Genomic DNA, 22,995 nt, shown 5'->3' on the forward strand with positions numbered 1-22,995 from the left:
TGTCTTTGCATCCTATACACTTGTTGGCTCCAGCCTATCCTCAGAAACTTTGTCCTTGCTGTTCCCTCGCTGTGGAAGACTCCTTTCCAGAAACCAATGAGGCTCATTCCCTCATCTGCTTCAGATCTTCACTTGGCCATCTCCTTCTAGATGTTTTATCTGGCCTTCTCATTTACTATTACAACCCCTCTCAACACCTACCCTCATTTGAAAGGTTCCTGGATCATAGTGTTATACATAGTGTTATTCTTTTTCTCCAGAGCAGTCATCACTTTTGCTCAATCTGTTACACTTAGTAATTAAAAAAAAAATTTCTATGGTTGGGATAGTGGCTCACGCCTATCATTCCAGCACTTTGGGAGGCTGAGGTGGGAGGATTATTTGAGCTCAGGAGTTAGAAACCAGCCTGGGCAACATAGCAAGACCTCATCTCTCTCACAAACAAATACAAAATGAGCTGGGCACAGTGGCCTGGACCTGCAGTCCCAGCTACTCAGGAGGCTGAGTTGGGAAAATCGCCTGAGCCTAGGAGGTTGAGGCTTCAGTGAGCTATGATCACACCACAGCACTCCAGCCTGGAAAACAGTGCAAGACCCTGTCTCAAAACACAAAACAACATTCTGTCTCTTACCTCTAAAATATAAGCTTTGTGAGGGCAGAAACATTTTTAAATTTTTTTTCATTTTATTCATCAGTGCCTAGACAATCCCAGCATATAATAATAGGCTTAATAAATATATGTCAAATGAAGCTACATCACATCTCTGCTTGTGAAAGACACTGACCTTTATGAGAATATGATAATGAATTGGCATGTTTTACCAGCTCATATATAATTCTGGGATTTGGTGGCAATTAGGGGTGGGCTCAGCTGGTTGGCTTATCTGTTCTAGACCAGGCTTGGCTGATCTTAGCTGGGCTTGCTCATGCTTCTAAGGTCAGCTGAGGTGCCTCAGTTTTCCTCCATGTGGCCTCTCATTCTATAGCAGGCTGGCTTGGGCTCATTCACATGGTGGCCTCAGGCTTCCAAGCACAGCAAAGGAGGCAATTCAATGCACAAGCCTCTGCTTGCATTACATTTCCCATGATCTTCTTGTCCTAAGCAAGGCCCCTGACTAACCCATATTTATGGAGGTAGGAGCTGCTAAGTTACATTGCAAAGGGGAGTGCATACGAAGGTAAGAAGAATTTGGGGTTATTTTTGCAATCCACCATGATAAGTATGATTCAGTTGCCTTTAGACAATAGGATAAAATTGGCCAGGTGTGGTGGCTCATGCCTTTAATCCCAGCATTTTGGGAGGCTGAGGCGGGAGGATCACAAGTTTGAGACCAGCCTGACCAACAGTGAAACCCTGTCTCTATTAAAAATATAAACGTTATTCAGGCATGGTAGCACACACCTGTAATCCCAGCTACTTAGGGAGCTGAGGTGGAAAATTGCTTGAACCCTGGAGGCAGAGGTTGCAGTGAGCCAAGATCATGCCACTGTACTCCAGCCTGGGCGATAGAGCTAGACTCCGTCTCCAAAAAAAAAAAAAAAAAAAAAAAAATAGAATAAAATCCCACCAAGAGCATATTCAGGTGCCTATTTCTTCACCCTATTATGCACTGTGTATTATTACATTAAAAAAAACTTCACTAATCGGAGGAAAGGTAGTGTCTTCTTTGCTCAGAGAACTTAAAAGACATCAGTGTGGCTGGTAAGAAGCAGACCTTGACCTCAAAATGCAGGTTCTTGCTTATATACTGTTGGTGGGAATGTAAGCTAGTTCAACCACTGTAGAAAGTAGTTTGGATATTTCTTAACTTAAAACAGAACTACCATTTGACCCAGCAATCCCGTTACTGGGTATATATCCAAAAGAAAACAAATCATTCTACCAGAAAAGCACATGGGCTCACATGTTCATTGCAGCACTATCCACAATAGTAAAGACATAGAATCAACACAGGTGCCCATCAGTGGTGGATTGGATAAAAAGACTGTGGTGTATATACATTGTGGAATACTACACAGCCATTAAAAAAGAACATCATCATTTTGTTTGCAGCAACATGGATACTGCTGGAGGCCATTATCCTAAATGAATTAATGCAGGAATAGAAAACCAAAGACTTCATGTTCTCAAACATTGGGTACTCATGGACATATAGATGGGATAAACAGACACTGGGAGCTACTAGAGTGAGGAGGAAGAGGTGGGGGAAGGGTTGAAAAACTAATTATTCGGTACTATGCTTACTACCTGGGTGACGGGATCAAGCATACCCCAACCCTCAGCATCAAATGTAGCTCCTGAAACTAAAATAAAATGTGAAATTATTTTAAAAATATTGCAGATTCTCACTTGTCTTGCCATGCTTTCTCACTGTAGGCAGGGTGTCAAGACCTGTCCTTGACTCTGGGTTGGGTCCTGTGACTTGCTTTGGCCAATGTGTTATTAGCAGATGTGATGCAAACAGAGGCTTGAAACAGGCTTGCATGCTGGCGCTTGCTGTCTCTTGTTCCTCTGCCATCACTGTGAGAACACGCCCAGGCTAGTGTGCTGGAGGATGAGAGACACTTGGAGGAGAGCTGAAGCAGCCCAGTCCCTTAGCAGAGGCCAGTCCAGGTGCCTCAATAGCCAGCTGACACCTGGACACAAGAGCAAGCCAGCCAGGATCAGCAGAGCCACCTGGCTGATCATCAGCTGCCCCAAGATTGCTGATGGGGGCAAGATTGCTGATTGCCCCAAGATTGTGTGCATTGATTTCTTTCAACTCACTGGTCTCCCCAGAGGACCTGTGAGTTTAGAGCAGAGAACTATGGCATCTCACAACTCTAGATGACGGAGAAGCCTAATTCAATCCCAGGATCCTCAGACCCTGGGGACTCAGTGTTGTTGTGCCTGGACCTATGGATTTTGATACTCCCCTGGGACATCCTTTATAAAACTGTTTATCCCTTCCTGATCTCTTGTAGTTTCCTTAGCTGGAGTGTTCTGATGGTGCAGAGGCTGTTTGGCCTGGTTAGAAAAATCTTCATAATTGTCAACAAGCTGGCCAGAGCCCAGACCCTGACATCTGATGGAAAGGGTCATGAATGGCAGAAAAGGAAGCTGGCTGCCTTTGCCCGGAGCCTGCCTGAGATGATGGATGAGAGACCCAGCAGGCCAGGAAGGATGGAGATGTTTCTGTTTCTTAAGGCAGGGGATTTTCTTCCAGGGCACAGGACTTGTGGAAACAGATCAGAACAAATCACTTTACATTTTCTCATTTTTTATTTTTTTCTTCTGATGAGAAATAACTCCTACTCCTGAGGCATGATATACCAGTGAAACTGCATCAAAGCTACATTTACACTCTGAACCTTTTTTTCCCATGAATTTTAATCTTCTTATGGGGCTGTAACCCCTCTGAGAATCTGATGAAAGACATGGACCCATTCCCCAGAAAAATGCTCATAAAAAAAAACAAATTTTTGCTTAAAATGTCAGGGAATTTACAGTTTCTCTGAAACCCACTCATGGAACCTAGATTAGGAGATTTTAAGAGAAGAAAGGAGGACCTGAGGGAGGAGGAGACAGTGTTGAGGAGGGAGCTGGAAAAAAATTAGGAGAGTTTTGAAATGAACTTCTTGAGAAGTTTGAGCTAAAGATCCTCTGGCCCTAAATATATCCCCTCTTCACTCTGTACTACTTTGGGAACCTATACTTTCCCTACACATCACTTCTCTTAGTCAATGATATCATATTCCATGCATTGTTCTGAATTCTCCATGCATCTGCCTTTTCCCATCAAGCCTGCCTATTTCAGAAATATTCATATATTGTATATTTTGACCTAGTTTACTCACTTTAACTGCCAGACAGTATGTAGTATGAATTTGCCTCATTTTATGTATCCATTCTCTAACATTGGACATTTAAATAGTTTACTGTTTTCCTATTACTGATGGAAATATCCTTATCTATTTCTCCTTGCACACAAGTGAGAGAAGTTTCTCTGTGGACTCTACTTAGAGTGGAATTGCTGGGTTGTAGGGAGCAAGCAGGTTTTTTTTTTTTTTTTTTTTGAGGCAGAGTCTTGTTCCATGGCCCACACTGGAGTGCAGTGGCATGATCTTGGCTCACTGCAACCTCCACCTCTTGGGTTCAAGTGATTCGGGAGTGAGCATTTCATTTTTAGATACAATTACCTTGCTCTCTGGGGTCATTGCACAAATCTGCAATAGTGTCTGGGAGTTGTATTACCCACATTCTTTCCAAGGCTTGCTATTTTCTTTTATACATTTAAAAAATGAATTTCATGGGCTTAAAATGATGTATGTATATTTTAAAAATGTTTGTTATATTTGCATTTTTTCACTTTTTTTTTGGTGTTTGTGTGCTGCTTCTGCAAATTGCCTATATCTTTTGCTGATTTCCCTTCCCCTGCTAGCATATTAAAGGTGAAATCTTTCTGAGTCTTGGTTTTGGGTTTTTAAAATTTGGCCAGCTCTACCTCCTCAAAACTTGGTAAAAAAATAAAAGTGACATGCATGGTAGACAAAGAAGTGAGAACTTGAATTTAGGGTATCCAGTTTGAGTCCTGGCTCTGGCATGCTAACTGGCTGTGTGAATTTGGGCAAGTTATTTAACCTCTGTAAGCCTCAGCTTCCTTACCTGGATAGTGGGATAACTATCTCTACTTCTCAAAGTCAATGACAGGCTTAAATACACTGGTGCCCATGAGTAGTCAGTAAATAATAGTTGAGTTGAAGAACCCAGTTGTCTCCATGTCCAGATGCCTTCACATATGTAGCTCTGAATAGCACAGCCTCCATGAAGGAATTAAATGATCACAGTGGGACACACCCCTCCCATAGGACAGTTGTGCTGTCTGCCAGGTGGCCCTAGGACTGACACACAGTTCTGGAGACCCATAAACTGTTCTACGGAAGCCCCTTCCCCCTTTCTCTGCCACTTCCAGAGGGATCTCGTGGGACATCATTACCCTCACTTCAGAGCAGTGGCTCTGGAATGTCAAACCAGCTTCTATACCTTCCCTTAATGCCCACTGAGGAAACCTACCCACTTGGAATTAGTAATAATAACAAAAGAAACAATAGCTCATCATTCTTGAATGCTACCTGAATAGATATAAAGCACTGAGAACATTGCCTAGCACATAGGAAGCACTATGTAAGTGTTAGCTATCATCATTATTGTTATTACATGGTGATGATGACGAAGTACTATGCACTATGCTTAACCAATTGGGTTAAGCATAATAGACATTAATTTGTTCAAGCCTCATAACTGTAAAGATTTTTGGTTAATTCTCATAAGTGTAAGTGCTGGGGATGGATCCCCCTCCCAACGCTTTTCTAAGTTTCTTTCGTCCTCCCTCCTTCCCTCCCTCCCTCCCTACCACCCTCCCTTTCTTCCTTCCCTCCCTCCCTCCTTTCTTTCCTCCCTCCCTCCCTCTCTCCCTCCCTTCCTTCTTTTCTTTCTTTCTTGATGGAGTCTCACTCTTTCACCAGGCTAGAGTGCAGTGGCGCAATCTCAGCTCACTGCAACCTCCGCCTCCTGGGTTCAAACAATTCTCCTGCCTCAGCCTCCTGAGTAGCTGGGACTATAGGCATGCGCCACCATGCCCAGCTAATTTGTATTTTCAGTAGAGCAGGAGTTTTGCAATATTGGCCAGGCTGGTCTTGAACTCTTTACCTCATGATCTGCCTGCTTTGGCCTTCCAAAGTGCTGGGATTACAGGCATGAGCCACTGCGCCCAGCTGTAAGTTCTTTCTCTAAGCACAGAGATGTTGTACTAAGGGAGAATGATTTCTTCCCTTAAGATGATAATACTTCATGTAGTATGTGTTCATCAATTAACAGCTTACAAAGTGCTGTTTCCATATGCATGCATTCTTTCAGTCTTCACAAAAATCCCTGTGCAGGAATATCTTATCTCCCTTTTGAAACAGTCCCTTCTCAGCTTCCAGGAGCTACATCTCCTGGTTTCCTTCCTGTATCACTGTCTACTTCTTTCCAATCTTCTTTTACTGGATCCTCTTCTTTTCCCTCATCTCCACATGTAAGCATTTCTTAGAAGATCTGATAGCTGGGTTCCACTGACAGAGATTCTAGTTTATTAATAGTTGATTTGGTGGTAAGGCTTAGGCAGCAACACTTTTTTTTTGGTGGGTGCAAATTATTATTAGTATGACTACTTATTTGTACAAATTTATGGGACAACACTCTCACCACTCATATTCAACATAATGTCAGAGGTGTTTGAACCAGAATAACTCCATCTTAAATAGAGCAGAGTAACTCCATCTTAAATAGAATGGGGCTGAGACCTACTGGGCTGCATTCCCAGAAGGTTAAGGCATTCTAAGTCACAGGATGACATAGGAGGTTGGCACAAAATACAGATCATAAAGACCTTGCTGATAAAACGGGTAGCAGTAAAGAAGTCAGCTAAAACCCACCAAAGCCAAGATGGTCATGGGACTGACCTCTGGTTGTCCTCACTGCTACACTCCCACTGGCGCCATGACAGTTTACAAATACTATGGCGACGTGAGGAAGTTACCTTATATGGTCTAAAAAGGGGAGTCATGAATAATCCACCCCTTGTTTAGCATATCATCAAGCAATAACTTTAAAAATGAGCAACCATTTTGTATGTTTATGGAATAGTCATTCCTTCACTTTCCTAATAAACTTGCTTTCACTTTATGCACTTGCCCTGACTTCTTTCTTGCACGAGATTCAAGAACACTCTCTTGGGGTATGGATTGAGACCACTTTCCAGTAATAATAGTACTGGAAGCCCTAACCAGAGCAATCAGGCAAGAGAAAAAAAAAAGTCGTCTAAACAGGAAAAGACTATGTCAAATTATGTCTCTTCACTGATGATATAATTCTATATCTAGAAAATCCAAAAGTCTCTACCAAAAGGCTCCTAGAATCCTAGAATGGATAAACGACCTCAGTAAAGTTTCAGGATACAAAAATCAGTAGTATTTCTACACATCAATTACGATCAAGCTGAGATCCAAATCAAGAATGCAACTTCACTTACAATAGCCACACAAAAATAAAATATCTATCTGGGAATAGCTCTAACCAAGGAGGAGAAAGTTCTCTGCAAAGAGAGCTACAACATGCTGCTGAAAGAAACCATAAATGATACACAAGCGAAAACACATTCCATGCTCATGGACTGGAAGAATCACTGTCGTTAAAATGGCCATACTGCCTAAAAGTCTACAGAGTCAATGTCATTTCTGTCAAACTACCAAAGCCATTTTTCATAGAATTAGAAAAACGATTCTACAATTCACATAGCACCAAACAAAACAAAAAAACAATAGCCAAAACTATCATCAGCAAAAAGAACAAAGCTGAAGGCATCGTAGTACCCAACCTAAAACTCTAAGGCTACAGTAACCAGAACATCACGGGAGTGGTATGAAAATAGAAACATAGACCAATGGAACAGAATAGAGAACCCAAAAACAAAGCCACACATTTACAACCAACTGATCTTTGACAAAGTTCACAAAAATAAGCAACGAGAAAGGACCCTCTATTCAATAAATGATGTTGGGATAACTGGCTGGCCATATGCAAAAGAATAAAACTGGATCTCTATCAACATATACAAAAATTAACTCAAGATGGATTAAAGACTTACATGTAAGACCTAAAAACTAAAAATTCTAGAAGAAAACAGGAGACACCATTTTGGATATTGGTCTTGGAGAATAATTTATGACCAAGTCCTCAAAAGCAATTTGCAACAAAAAAAAATTGACAAATGGGACCTAATTAAATGAAAGAGCTTCTGCACAGGAAAAGAAAGTATCAACTGAGTAAAAAACCTACAGAACATGAGAAAATATTAACACATTATACATCCAAAAGAAGTATAATATAGAACTTAAACAATCCAACCAGCAATAAAAGACCCCATTAAAAAGTTGGCAAAAGACATGAACAGACACTTCTCAAAAGAGGCAGATGGATAACCTGAGGTCAGGAGTTCGAGACCAGCCTGGCCAACCTGGTGAAACTCTGTCTCTATTAAAACTACAAAAATTAGCCAGGTGTGGTGGTGCATGCCTGTAATCCCAGCTACTTGGGAGGCTGAGGCAGGAGTATTGTTTGAACTTGGGGGCGGAGGTTGCAGTGAGCTGAGATTGTGCCATTGTACTCTAGCCTGGGTAACAAGAGCAAAACTCTCTCTCAAAACAAAAACAAAAACAAAAACATGCAGGCAGCCAGCAAACGTAAAAAGTGTTCAATATCACTAATCATCTGAGAAATACAAATCAAAACCACAGTGAGAAACCAAGTAACAGCTCACACCAGTCAGAATGGCTTTTGTTAAAAGTGGAAAGATGATAGATATTGGTGGGGCTGTGGAGAAAAGGGAATGCTTGTGCGCTTTTGGTGGGAATGTAAGTTAGTTGGAAAGTAGTTTGGAGATTTCTCAAAGAACTTAAAACAGAACTACCATTCGACCCAGCAGACTCATTACTGGGTATATACCGAAAGGAAAATAAATTCTTCTATCAAAAAGACACATAGAGTCATGAGTTCATCACAGCACTATTCACAACCGCAAAGTCATGGAATCAATGTAGGTGCCCATCAATGGTGGATTGAATGAAGAAAATGTGGTATACACCATGGAATACTGTGCAGCCATAGAAACAAACAAAATCACATCCTTTGCAGCAACATGGTTACAGCTAGAGGTCATTATCCTAAGTGAATTAATGCAAGAATAGAAGACCAAAGATTGCATGTTCTCACTTACATGTGGGAGCTAAGCAAATGTGCTCATAGACATAAAGATGGCAACAATAGACATTGGGGACTACTTGAGGGGTGGACAGAAGGGGGCAAGGGTAGAAAAACTAACTGGTAGGTACTATGCTCATTACCTGGGTGATGGGATCAGTCATACCCCAAACCTCAGCATCACACAATATACCATGTAGCAAAGCTTCACATATACCCCCCAAATCTAAACAAGTTGAAATTTAAAAAATTAGAAATAAAGCAAATTTATGGGGCAACGTGTGCAATTTTGTAACATGCATAGGTAGTGTAGTGGTCCAATCAGGGCTTTTAGGGTTTTTACAACTTGATTAACATTGTTACCATTAAGTAATTTCTCATCATCCACCCCCACCTCAGCTTTCACCCTTCAGAGTCTCCATTGTGTATAATTCCACTCTCTACATCCGTGTGTACACATTTTTTTTAAGTACCTGCTTAGAATGAGAACATGCAATATTTGACTTTCTATGTTGGAATATAGAAAGTTTCACTGAAGATAATAATCTCCAGTTTTGTCCATGTGGGGCAGCAGTACTCTTTAAAAAGCCCTGTAGGTAATTTATTGAGTGGCCAGGATCAAGAACCATTGATTTACAGTTGCATGTGGTAGCTCACACCTACCTTTTGGGAGGCTGAGGTGGGACGATCACTTGAGGCCAGGAGTTCAAGTCCACCTTGGTTAACATAGCAAGACCCCATTTCTACAAAAAATAAAAAGAATTAGCCAAGCATGGTGGTATATGACTGTAGTCCCAGCTACTTGGAAGGCTGAGGCAGGAGGATCATTTGAGCTTAGGAGTTCAAGGCTGCAGTGAGCTATGATTGTGCCACTGCATTCTAGCCTGGGCAACAGAGTGAGATCCTGTCACTAAAAAAGGAAAGAAAAGAAAAAAGAACCATTGATCTTTATATTGGTAACCTTCCCTTTTCAACTTCTGTATCAGACCTCTCCTTTGGGCTCCAGAGAATTTACTTGTTAATCTTATTTTGTTGTCTCTCAAAATTCTCAAAGATTATGTCCATCATGGAGAGTTTGATTTCCCAACTCTTCTCTTCTGCTAACCCATTTGTCCCATAATTTTCATCATCTTAGAAAACAGCATTGTTATTATTCCAACTGCTTAAGCCAAAGCCCCAGGAATTACTTTAATTTTTTTTTTAATAGGTAGGGTCTTGCTCTGTTGCCCAGACTGGAACGCTGTGACACGATCATGGCTCACTGCAGCCTCAACCTCCTGGGGGGAGTAATCTTTGATCCCTTCCTTTCCCTTGTCTCCTTTCCATCCGTCAGTGGGTCCTGCTAAGTCTACGTCCAAAGCTCATCCATGTCTCTGCATGTGCTTGGTACTGTCTTACTCAAAGTCACTAAAGTTGAACAGCATTATCTCTTGCCTGGATTATGTATGGCCATAAATCTCCCCCACAACTTTATTTTCATTCTAGTGCTTGCCCAAACCCATTTTCTACAGAGTGGTCACAGTGAGCTTTCAAAAGTGTGAATGAGCTCAGTTCATCCCCTTCAATTGTTTCTTGAGTGCAAAACACCTGATGACGCTTTTTCAGTGTCCTGTGGGATTTTGCTCTGGCTCGTCTCCCCAAACTCTCCTGGGTCCTTTCTTCTGTCTTTTTGGCTCCAGTTGCCCTGCCATCTTCTAGTTCCCTGAGTACTCCAAACCTTTTCCTGCACCAGGGCCCCTGCTGTTCTAATTACATTGATCATTTTGATTCCAGGCTCCTTGTTATGTCCCAGCATGTCAAACATCACAATCTCTGACTACCCTTGTTTAAAACAATTTCCCATAGTCTTGATTATAGAACCATTGTTCTTTTACTTTATTTATTATTTTGGTTACTTGAAGACTTTTTGTCTTCCCATTCAACTGTTTGTTATACATTCCATAAAGGAAAGGGCCGTGGTTGTGTTGTCAACTTTAGCAAAACAGTAGAAAACAAAGTAGCAGCAAAGACCAAACAAACAAAAATCCAGGACATCCAGTTAAAATGAGATTTCAGATAAACAACAAAATAATCTTGTATTATAAATATGTCCCCAATATACTTATATTATAAACAAAATAATTTTATAAGTACATCCCCAATATATGTTATATAATATACATTATACTTACATACATTAGGTGATTAATAAGTATGAGTCAAATGTTATATAAATGAATTCAGAGTAAGCATCAGAGCCAGGAAAAGAGCCCCTGCCATCTTTTCCTTTTTTTTTTTTAAAGATGAAGTCTTGCTCTGTTGCCCAGGCTCGATTTCGGTGGTGAGATCTCAGCTCACTGCAACCTCCATTTCCCAGGTTCAAACGATTCTTGTGCCTCAGCCTCCTGAGTAGTTGGGACTACAGGTTCAAGCCACCACTCCCAGCTAATTTTCGTATTTTTAGTAAAAACAGGGTTTCACCATAAAACAGGGTTTCACATGCTGGCCAGGCTGATCTCAAACTCTTGACCTTGGATGATCCACCCACCTTGGCCTCCCAAAAGACTGGGATTACAGGTGTGAGCCACTGTGCCTAGCCTCCTTCCATCTTTATAGTCACACTCACTTCCCCTCTCTCCATTATCCCTAACCTCTAGCAATCATTGGTATATTTTTCATGTCTAAAATTTTGTCTTTTTGAGGATGTTATATAAATAGAATCATACACTATGTGACTTTGAGAGTAGATTTTTTTGTTGTTGTTCAGCATAAAGCCCTTGAGATCCATCTAAGTTGTTGTGTGTATCAATAGTTTATTCCTTTTTATTACTGAGTAGTATTACATGATATGGGTGTACCACAGTTTGTTTAACCACTCGCCATCCAGGGGTCCCCATCCAGGGGAGTTAAACAAACATATTGGTTGTTTCCAGTTTTTGGCTACTACAAGTAAAGTTTTGATGAACAATCATGGATCAGTTTTTGTGTGGGCATAAGTTTTCATTTCTTTGGGGTAAATGGCCAGGATTGCCATTGATGGATCACTTAGTAAGCATATATTTTGTTTTGTTTTGTTTTAGAAAATGTCAATCTATTTTTCCAGTGGCGATACCATTTTACACTCCAGAAACATATAAGAAATCTAGCTTCTCCACATCCTTGCTAGCATTTGATACTGCCACTCTTTTTTATTCAGCTGTTCTAATAGGTGAGTAACGATAGCTCATTGTGGTCTTAATTTGCATTATCCTAATGGTGAGTGGTGTTGAACATCTTTTCCTGTGCTTGTTTGCCATCTATATATCCTCTTTGGTGAAATGTGCCTTTTGCCTATTTTCTTTTCTTTTTTGAGACAGAGTCTTGCTTTATTGCCAGGCTGAAGTGCAGTGGCGAGATCTTGGCTCATAATCTTTGCCTCCTGGGTTCAAGCAATTCTCCTGTCTCAGCCTTCCTAGTAGTTGGGACTACAGGCATGCACCACTACACCCAGCTAATTCTTGTATTTTTAGTAGAGACAGGGTTTCACTGTGTTTGCCAGGATGGTCTCGATCTCTTGACCTTGTGATCTGCCTGCCTCGGCCTCCCAAAGTGTTGGGATTACAGGCCACTGCGACTGGGTGCCCATTTTCTAATTGAATTATTATTTATTTACTGTTCAGTTTTGAGAGTTCTTTATTTCAAAGTGGCCTTTTGTTAGATATGTGATTTGCAAACAATTTCTTCCAGTTCATAGCTTATCTTTTTACCCTTTTAATGAAGTCTTTTACAGAGTTAAAGATTTTCATTTTGAAGTCCGATTTATCAATTTACTCTTTTATGAATTATACTTTTGGTGTCATGTTTAAGAGTTCTTAATGTGCCCCAAAGATTTCCCCTTTTGTTATCTTCTAAAATATTTATAGTTTTACATTTTACGTTGAAGTCTATGATCCATTTTCTGTTAGTTTTTATATAAGGTGTGAGATTTAGGTCATGGTACTTAATTTTTTTTTTTTTTGCTTCAGCACTATTTGGAGAAAATATTACACTTCTTATATTGAATTGCTTTTGCATCTTTGCAAAAGATCAGTTGGTTGATGCAAAAGCAGAGGGGTATTAAAAAATCAGTTGACTGTACTTGTGTGGCACTATTTCTGGGTTTTTTATTCTGTTCCATTGATCTCTGTGTCTATCCCTCTGCCATTATCACATAGTCTTGATCACTGTAGCTACATCTCTTCATATATATATTTATTTATTCATATATATATATTTTGAAACAGGGTTTTATTCCTGTTACTCAGACTGGAGTGCAATGGAGTGATTTTGGCTCACTGCAACCTCTGCCTCCCAGGCTCAAGCGATTCTCCTGCCTCAGCCTCCTAGGTAGCTAGGACTGTAGGTGTATGCCACTGCAGATGGCTAATTTTTCTTCTTGTATTTTTAGTAGAGATGGGATTTTGCCATGTTGCCCAGGCTGGTCTTGAACTCCTGGCCTGAAGCAATACACCTGCCTCAGACTCCCAAAGTGCTGGGGTTACAGGTGTAACTCCCTGAGCCTGGCCTTACTATAAAACACAACAGAGTGTAGAGGTTAGGAACACAGACTTTGGAGCCAGGTTACCCAGGCTCAGGTCCTAGCACCACGACTGTCAATCACATGACCTTGGGTGAGTTCCTGGTTCCCTGTGCTTCAGTTTCCTCATTGGTTCAGTGGGCAAAATAAGACTAACACAAAGTTATTGCAAAGATGGAATAAGATAATAAATGTTAAGTTTTTAGAACAGTACTTGGCACATAATAAGCAGTAGAGAAGTGTTTTTGTTGTACTTGTGAGATTTAGATGAAAACGCAGGAAATACCTAGCACAGTGCAAATGCTCAGTAAAACTTTTTTTGTAAATTCCATGCCAGCTAAAAATAAATAAATAAATAAATAAATAGCACCAAAGACCTTGTAATGAAAAGCAACAGTGTCTTGTTCCCCCTCCTTTTCTACTTTCTGGAGGTAGCAATTTTAGTCTCTTTGAGCAGTTAAAAGAATAAATAATAAGTTTCTTTACCTCTTTCTTCTTTCTTTCTTTTTCTTTCTCTGTCTCTTTCTTTTTTTCTCTCTCTCCTTCCTCTTTCTCCCTCCTTCCCTTCCTCCCTTCCTGCCTTCCCTCCCTCCCTTCCTTCCTTTTTTCTGTCCTTCCCTTCCCTTCCTTCCTTCTTTCTTTCCTTCCTTTCCTCCCTCCCTCCCTCCCTTCCTTCCTTTCTTTCCTTTCTTTTCTTTTTTTGAGACGGAGTTTTGCTCTTGTTACCCAGGCTGGAGTGCAATGGCGCGATCTCAGCTCACCGCAACCTCCGCCTCCTGGGTTCAGGCAATTCTGCTGCCTCAGCCTCCTGAGTAGCTGGGATTACAGGCACGCGCCACCATGCCCAGCTAATTTTTTGTATTTTTAGTAGAGACGGGGTTTCCCCATGTTGACCAGGATGGTCTCGATCTCTTGACCTTGTGATCCACCCGCCTCGGCCTCCCAAAGTGCCGGGATTACAGGCGTGAGCCACCACGCCTGGCCTCTTTCTTTTCTCTTTTGAGACAGGGTCTCCATCCATCACCCAGGCTGGAGCACAGTAGCACAAACAGGCTTACTGCAACTTTGAACTCCCAGGTTCAAGTAACCTTCCCATCTCAGCCTCCCAAGTAGCTGGGACCACAGGCGCATGCCAACATGCCTGGCTAATTTAAATTTTTTTTTTTCTAGAGATGGGGTCTCACCATGTTGCCTAGGCTGGTCTGGAACTGGGTTCAAGTGATCCACTTGCCTCAGCCTCCCAAAGAGCTCAGATTACAGGAATGAGCCACCATGCCTGGCCATGTATTTCTTGCTGTATCATTTTCACATATTATCGATCTGTTCATGTTCTGAAACAATGGTGGTGGATTTAACTGTCTTGTACTCCTTGTCTCCCATCCTTCCCATACAATGATACAACTATTTATAATAGTTGTCACTGGTAAATACTGTTCACTGAAGAGCCAATAGGTATCTTATCATTATATTTTTTTCTTGAAAACTTTCCTTCTCTTACATTCCCCAGGATTTCTAATTGCCTTAATGTCTTCTTCCTTTTTATTTTGTACTATTTTCTTTTCTTTTCTTGAGACAGAGACTGGCTTTGTCATCCAGGCTGGAGTGCAGTGGCATGATCTCGGCTCACTGCAGCCTCCACTTCCCAGGTTCAAGTATTCTTGTGCCTCAGCCTCCCAAGTAGCTGGGATTACAGGCACCTGCTACCATGGCTGGCTAATTTTTTGTTTTATTTTGATTTTTAGTAGAGGCAGGGTTTCACCATGTTGGCCAGGCTGGTCTTGAACTCCTGGCCTTAGGCAATCCACCTGCCTCAGCCTCCGAAAGTGCTGAGATTAAGGCATGAGCCACTGAGCCTGGCCTTCTTTATTTTTTTCTTTTTTTTTTTTGAGACAGGGTCTCTCTCTGTTGCCAGGCTTGAGTGCAGTGGTGCAATCTTGGTGCACTGCAGCCTCCACCTCCTGGGTTGAAGCAATTCTCCCACCTCAGCCTCCTGAGTAGCTGGGATTACAGGGGAGCACAACCACACCTGGCTAATTTTTACATTTTTAGGAGAGACGGGTTTCACCATGTTGGCCAGGCTGGTCTCAAACTTCTGATCTCAGGTGATCCACCTGCCTTGGCTTCCTAAACTGCTGGGATTATAGGCGCGAGCCACCACGCTCAGCTGTGCTTTTCTTAGATACACAATTTTTTCCCATACTTTATCATATCAGTTATTCTAATCAGATCCACTTTTTCCCCCTGGGGACTTCCAAGTCTTATATTGTTATTTGTTATACAGCTGTCAGGACAGTAACAAAAAATTATTCTTTTTCTCTTGCTCTACAGCCGCGAACCAGCCCTAGTGGCAATTGTGACTTGCCCACATTTCTCTGTCTTCACTTTTTTCCTGTCCATGCATTTGATCATCTCACTCCTTTTTCCCGGCCACGTCCTTTCTTGTCCATGCGTTTGGCCTTCTCACCAGTTCACTCATAGTGATACTGTTATCAACTTTGGGCTCATTATAAATTAGCATTTTCAAGTGTTCTCATTTACATAGGGGACCCCAAAGATAACTTGATCCACAGCTAAAAGGGCAGTTGTTCTAATGCATCTATGATTGAGGCAAAGCCCTTGCAGGAAATAGCAAGTTAAGGACAGATGATTATAATGAAGGGCTTAAGCAAGGCATAAATGCTTCAGGAATGACAAGAACACAGACTGAAAGAACTGATGATCTATTTCAGCAGAAAAATATCCATCAAAAGAGGAACCTATCCTAAAGCAGTGCCCAGTCAAGGTGTGGGACTTAGAAAAGCTGCATCTATATTTTAGGAGACAGCAGCCCACTTTGTTGACAGCTCATATGTCAAGAAACAAGTTTAATAAAGAATTCATTGAAAAACACTATTTCAACATTAGGCGATAAAGTTGGCCCCAGAAGAGTAGGACTTGGGAAGGTTTTTGAACATATTATTGGCTGATATCAGATGTTTGAGTTAGAAGGCTACATCTTTAAGATTCATGGAACTGTGAGATAGCATCATGACCTTGGACCTGTTCCAAAGTCCTGTATATTATCTAAATGAATTCATTCAGACCAACTGTGTACTTAATTGGTGTGCTTTCTCTCCTTGTTAATTTGAGTTGTTGTGTTTGAGTTTAAATTACCTCTACATACTGACTGTCACAGCTTCCCCACCTAGTTTTAGCGTTACTGTGAAAATAATTGAATGATGGACCCTGCAGCAGGTGCTGCTTAGGCAGTGGGTTTATTTCTATTTGCCCTCTCTTGGTATCTAGTATTGGTTAGGACTTTGTCTCTCTCATCTCAGACCCTTCCTGGGACCTGTGCAGTTTGAGTGGGAACTGCTACTCCAGCATGTGTTTGGTTGTTTTTTTTTTTTTTTTTTTTGAGATGGAGTCTCTCTTTGTTTCCCAGGCTGGAGTGCAGTGGCGTGATCCCGGCTCACTGCAACCTCCATCTCCTGGGTTTAAACGATTCTTCTCCTGCGTCAGCATCCCAAGTAGCTGGAATTACAGGCACACACCACCATGCCCAGCTAGTTTTGTATTTTTAGTAGAGACGGTGTTTCACCATGTTGGCCAGGCTGGTCTTGAACTCCCAGCTTCAGGTGATCTGTCCATCTCCCAATGTGCTGGGATTATAGGCATGAGCCACCATGTCCAGCCCAGCTCCTGTTTTATTGGTGCTGCTGCCAATAACGGTCCCTTGGCCCAAGACAATTCTTCTTCTTCCAGTGTGGCTCAGGGAAGCCAAAAGATTGGACACCCCTGCTTTAGAGACTCATTGCTCTGTTCCTCTGCCCTACCCCATGGCCACCATCCTCATTAGGGCCTTCATAACATCTCATCTGGATCACAGCATTCATCTCTGAAGTGCTCTTGCTGCACTTCCTGGTCTCCCTCGTCTCAAATCCATATTTCACCCAGAGAGATGGTCTTAAAGCACAAATCTGATCAGTTAGTGCTCTAGGGCTCCTCACAGGATTTAGGCTTCAGTTCAGTCTTCTTATCTTAACCCACAGGACCCCTTGTCATCTGTCTTCTGGCAACTTCTCTTTTGCTTTAGCTGTTTGGTGTGCAGCCACATTCATTCCTTTACTAACATTGATCAAAGGCCTGGCATTGTTCTTTCCTGGCACTGGGAACAGAGCAGTGAACAGAAACAAAAGCCCCAACCTCATGGAACTTCATTCTCATTGGAGAGACAGAGCATAGCAGAAGGCAATAAGCACAGTGAAGAGAAACAAAGCAAGAAGCAAGTCTGGAGAGAGGGGAGAGCTCCCTCTTGAAAGAGAGAATTCTTAAAGGAGAGTGTTCAGGAAAGGCCTCACTGAGGAGGCTATGTTTGAATCCAGACTTAAGGAAATGAGGGAGCAAGACATATGGTCATCTAGAGGAGTGAACAGTATGTGCAGGGGCCCTGAGGCTGTTTCAAGGATTGGAATAAAGGTGAGTGTGGCTGAAGCAGAGATGGAAAAACCACTGGATTTTTCTGAACCTAAGAGTGATGTGCTCTAACTTATGTTTTAGAAATGAACTACTGGGCCGGGCATGGTGGCCCACACCTGTAATCCTAGCACTTTGGGAGGCCAAGGCAGGCGGATCACCTGAGGTCGGGAGTTCAAGACCAGCCTGGCCAATATGGTGAAACCCTATCTCTACTAAAAATACAAAAATTAGCTGGGTGTGATGGCATGCACCTGTAATCTCAGCTACTCAGGAGGCTGAGGCAGGAGAACTGCTTGAACCTGGGAGGTGGAGGTTGCAGTGAGCCAAGATTGCTCCACCGCACTCCAGCCTGGGTAATAGAGTGAGGCTATGTCTCAAAAAAAAAAAAAAAAAAAAAAAAAAAAGTTTATGAAGGAAAGGAACAAACAAATAAAGTTACAGATCTGATTGAAAGTGAAGGATGCCACTGATGCTGGGGAAGGCAGGTGCGATGCTTCCCTTAATACCTAACAGTTTTTGAGTGCTCATTACCTGCTGGGCATTTTTGTAAGTGCTTCATATATATATATAGCTATCTCTTACAGGAAGGAACTGACTTATGTTACAGAGGAGACTGATCATAGAGGGGTGAAGGGGCTTGTCTAATACCCAGGGAGAGATGGAGGTGGGACTTGAACCAGGCATTCAGAGTCCGGCTGGACTTTATACTTAGATGAGAGGAAGCAATTCATTTCCCCATGGGCTTGCTTACTGAGAAATTGCTGAGCCAGAGCAAAAGTACAAAAACTGGCTGGGTGTGGTGGCTCATGGCTGTAACCTCAGCACTTTGGGAGGCTGAGGTGGGAGGATCACTTGAACCTGGGAAGTCCAGGCTGTAGTGAGCCATGATTGCCCCACTGCACTCCAGCCTGAGTGACAGAGTGAGACGCTGTCTCAAAAACAAAAAACAAAAAGTATTACTGGGCTGGGCATGGTGGTGCACACCTGTAATGCCAGCACTTTGGGAGCCCGAGGCCAGTGGATCACCTGAGGTCAGGAGTTTGAGACCAGCCTGGCCAACATGGTGAATCCCTGTCTCTACTAAAAATACAAAAATTAGCTGGGTGTGGTGGCATGCCCTTGTAATTCCAGCTACTCAGGAGGCTGAGAGAGGAGAATTGCTTGAACCTGGAAGGCAGAGGTTGCAGTGAGCCACGATTGCGCCACTGTACTCTAGCCTGGGCAACAGAGGGAGGACTCCGTCTTAAGTTCTAGGATGGGCAGCGTATCTGCTTATTCTGGGTAGCACCTTGTTACTTCTCTGAGACACTGTCTACACAAAGTCAAGGAAGAAAGAAATTTTATCCTTATAAGCAGTGTGAGAGTTAGATGTAGACCTCAAGGTCAGGGGTTTATGTTAGGTAGACCTGGGTTATGGTTCTGGCCCTCCCAGTTGTCACTTGTGGGGCTTAAGAAAGTTACTAGGACACTCTGGACTCAGTTTTCTCATCTGTAGAATGGGAATATGACCACTTATAAATATTAAATTAGATTGTGCTTATAAAGAGCCTCCACTCTCCTGCTCATATCTCTTCATGTTGTTTGGCTCAGTTCTCCTGTCTCATAGCAGGACAGTCAGCAGGTCCAGTGTTCCCAGTCAGCCTTCCTCTGTCTTTTGAAATGGACACAGGGTGAAGCATGAAATACCTCAGGTATTTTTAAGTATATTTATTTTTGGAGCTCCAGGTCACAAGGAATAATCAGATTAATATAGGAATCAGACACCCATGTTTTAATTAATTAATTTATTTACTTAATTATACTTTAGGTTCTGGGGTACATGTGCAGATCATGCAGGATTGTTGCATAGGTACATACATGACAATGTGGTTTGCTGCCTCCATCTCCCCATCACCTATATCTGGCATTTCTCCCCATGTTATCCCTCCCCAACCTCCCCACTGCCTGCTATCCCTCCCCTGCCTGCCCAACAGATTTCAGTGTGTGATGCTTCCCTCCCTGTGTCCATGTGTTCTCATTGTTCAACACCCATCTATGAGTGGGAACATGTGGTGTTTGATTTTCTGTTGTTGTGTCAGTTTGCTGAGAATGATGGTTTCCAGATTCATCCATGTCCCTACAAAGGACATGAACTCATCGTTTTTTATGTCTGCATAGTATTTCATGGTGTATATATGCCACATTTTCCTTGTCCAGTCTATCATCAATGGGCATTTGGGTTGGTTCCTGGTCTTTGCTATTGTCAACAGTGCCGCAATGAACATAGGTGTCCATGAGACACTCATATTTTCTAGGTGGAAGGAGTTATTACTTTCACAGTAAAAAGCCAGTGTCTACTGAGGTGGGTGAATTATTTGAGGTCAGGAGTTCAAAACCAGCCTGTCCAACATGGTGAAACCCCATCTCTACTAAAAATATGAAAAAATTAGACAGGCGTGGTCATGGGTGCCTGTAATCCCAGCTACTTGGGAGGCTAAGACAGGAGAATTGCTTGAACTTGGGAAGCGGAGGTTGCGGTGAGTCAAGATCGCACCACTGCACTCCAGCCTGGGCAACAGAGTGAGACTTCCTTTCAAACAACAACAATGACAGCAACAACAACAAAGCCAAAAAGGCAGTTTTGAGATAAGCACTTCCTTAGAAGAGGGAACTGAGTCACAGCAAGGTTGCAGAATGTGCTCGAAGTCATGTGATCAAATCAAAACAGGTTCAAGACTGGGAACAGGGAGTTACTGACTCTGGGACAACACAACGCTCTGTTTCCTACCTGCCTGAAGGCATCAGGAAAAGGGAGCCTGTGGGACAATGAGTGAGGATTTCCCTGGGAACCAATATTCAGCCTCTTCTGGTCGCAAGTGACAGAACCCACTTTCAACTGGGTTAAGCCAGTGGAAATGAAAAGAAGTTTTACTATAAGGAATGCTAGGATTTTGTACCTAAAACAAAACAAAACAAAAGTGAGCAATTAGAACTTGGGAAGGCTAGAAGCAGATTCTATAAAGCCACTGGGAACCCAAGATACTATTTCTTCTCTCGTTCCTGGGTTACACATTTTTGCCTCTAGATTTTGGCCAGCGTATATGCTTCATGCTTTTTCAGGAGACTGTTTCCAAGACAATCCTTGGATCATCCAGAGCTCCCAAGTCACATGTCTGGCATTCAAACGAATCCCCACATTTCATAGCATCTATCTCTGGAATCTGAACTCCAGATTGCCCAGAGACAGATCACTACATTGAACAGCATCTACCCAGTACTGGAGGCAGGGCCATGTAGGAAGATCATGCTGGAAGAAATCCAGCCCTGGGGAAAGGGTCCTCCTAGAGAAAAGAGTGGGTCGGGAACCACAGACATCTCCTTAGGTCTCCATGTCAGATCCTAGCCAGTTATGCTGAAAAAAACTAAGTAAAGTAAATCAGAATCAACTGACCACTAATATAATCATTAAAAGCATTTTAAAAATGAGCAAAATTTTAAGATATATAAACATCTAAATATGGTTTAGCATATTTCTTTGTAAAGTTCAACTGTTCATAGTCAACATTTTTTTCTCTTCTTCTTCTTTTTTTTTTTTTTTTTTTTTTTTTGAGATGGGTCTCTTTCTGTTGCCCAGGTTAGAGTACAGTGGTATGATCATAGCTCACTGCAGCTTTAAACTCCTGGGCTTAAGTAATTTTCCCACCTCAGCCTCTGAGGTGCTGGGAATATAGGTACAACACCACACCTGGCTGATTTTTAATTTTTTTTGTAGAGATAGGGTCTCATTATGTTGCCCAGGCTGGTCTTGAACTCTTGGCCTCAAGCAATCCTCCCATCTCTGCCTCTGAAAGTGTTGGGATTACAGGTGTGAACCACCAAGTCCAGCCATAGCCAACATTTAATTTTGTCCTCATTCTTCTGCTAGGGCTCAGGAGAAGTGTAATTTCAAAATTTTCAGGGGTTCTTCCCTGAATTGGGCTCAGCTACTGTGGTTTTGCACTTCAGAGTATCTCTGAAGTCCACAGTCCTTACAGCAGAGTGTCTTCACATTTCATAAGAAGCCTCAATGGCTTGCTTTCATTTATTGGTGAGAAGGACTTATTTTGCTTCCTAATTTCCTTATTACTAATAGTATCAGTGCCAGTAGTGTCCCACTCATTTTACCTTTTCAAGCCTTTTTTCTGAGAAGGAGAACATCTCATTTCTCACTAATCAAATTTTCTTTTTCTTGTAAGCTGGAAAAGGATAAGAGGCATTTTCCTATAAACTCCCTGCATTTCTCCTAGTAACTCATTGCATCCACTCAACAAGTATTCATTGAGCACCTATTGAGTGCTGAGTATTGCAATTAATCATGCTCTGATAGCAGCTGTCTTACAACCTTGTTGCTCTGATAATAGATATTCTTAAATGACATAGTCACATTTTCTGAGGGTTTCTAAAGTAGACAGTAAAAAAGTTATACACTGATTTTTCCAAATGTGATGTCTGGAAAGTTCAAAGTAAGTCAAGGAATCTATGTAGGTCCCTCAGTCTTTTGTTTTCTTTGTCTCTTTTTTTTTATTTTTCAAATCAAATTTATTTATTTAAATAAAAATTGCAAATACTTGGTGGTTGAAATTAAAGGCCTCTGACCACAAAGTTTACACTGTAGAATCTGAAAAATAAAGACAATTAGATAATGAATAATCCCTCCTACAGTGCTGGTTGATCAAGTTGGTACTACATTCTAGAAGAGGGCTTGCCAGGGCCTACACATGCTAAAGATGGAAATATATTTGAATTATGTTTGTGGTTAAATAGCTACATAATTGCACAAATTTATCTTTTTTAAAATAGTACTTTCAGTTCTGGGGTACATATGCAGATCTTGTAGGATTGTTGTATAGGTATACACATGCCATGGTGGTTTGCTGCCTCCATCCCCCATCACCTACATCAGGCATTTCTCCCAATGTTATCCCTTCCCAACCTCCCCACCCCTCGCCGTCTCTCCCCTAGCCCCCCACCCCCAAACAGACCCCACTGTGTAATGTTCCCCTCCCTGTGCCCATGTGTTTTCATTGTTCAATACCCACGTATGAATGAGAACATGCTGTGTTTGGTTTTCTGTTCTTGTGTCAGTTTGCTGAGAATGATGGTTTCCAGATTCATCCATGTCCCTACAAAGGACACGAATTCTTCCTTTTTTTTATGGCTGCATAGTATTCCATGGTGTGTATATGCCACATTTTACGAGAACTTG

At 41.9% G+C, this 22,995-nt stretch overlaps 1 protein-coding gene across 8 annotated transcripts in view; it reads left to right on the top strand.

Moving 5' to 3' along the window:
• HS3ST4 (heparan sulfate-glucosamine 3-sulfotransferase 4) overlaps positions 1-22,995 on the top strand; it is a 900,746-nt gene that overhangs the window by 25,318 nt on the left and 852,433 nt on the right. For 5 of the 8 annotated variants that reach the window (XM_078344971.1, XM_078344972.1, XM_078344975.1 and 2 more), the window contains exon 2: positions 11,839-11,966. The exons of the other annotated variants lie outside the window; for them this stretch is intronic. The gene's annotated coding sequence lies outside the window, so the exon portion shown is untranslated. The remainder of the gene's footprint in view (positions 1-11,838; positions 11,967-22,995) is intronic. 8 annotated transcript variants of the gene reach the window in all.

The sequence above is a fragment of the Callithrix jacchus genome, chromosome 12, assembly GCF_049354715.1.
Source record: "Callithrix jacchus isolate 240 chromosome 12, calJac240_pri, whole genome shotgun sequence".
NCBI lineage: Eukaryota > Metazoa > Chordata > Mammalia > Primates > Cebidae > Callithrix > Callithrix jacchus.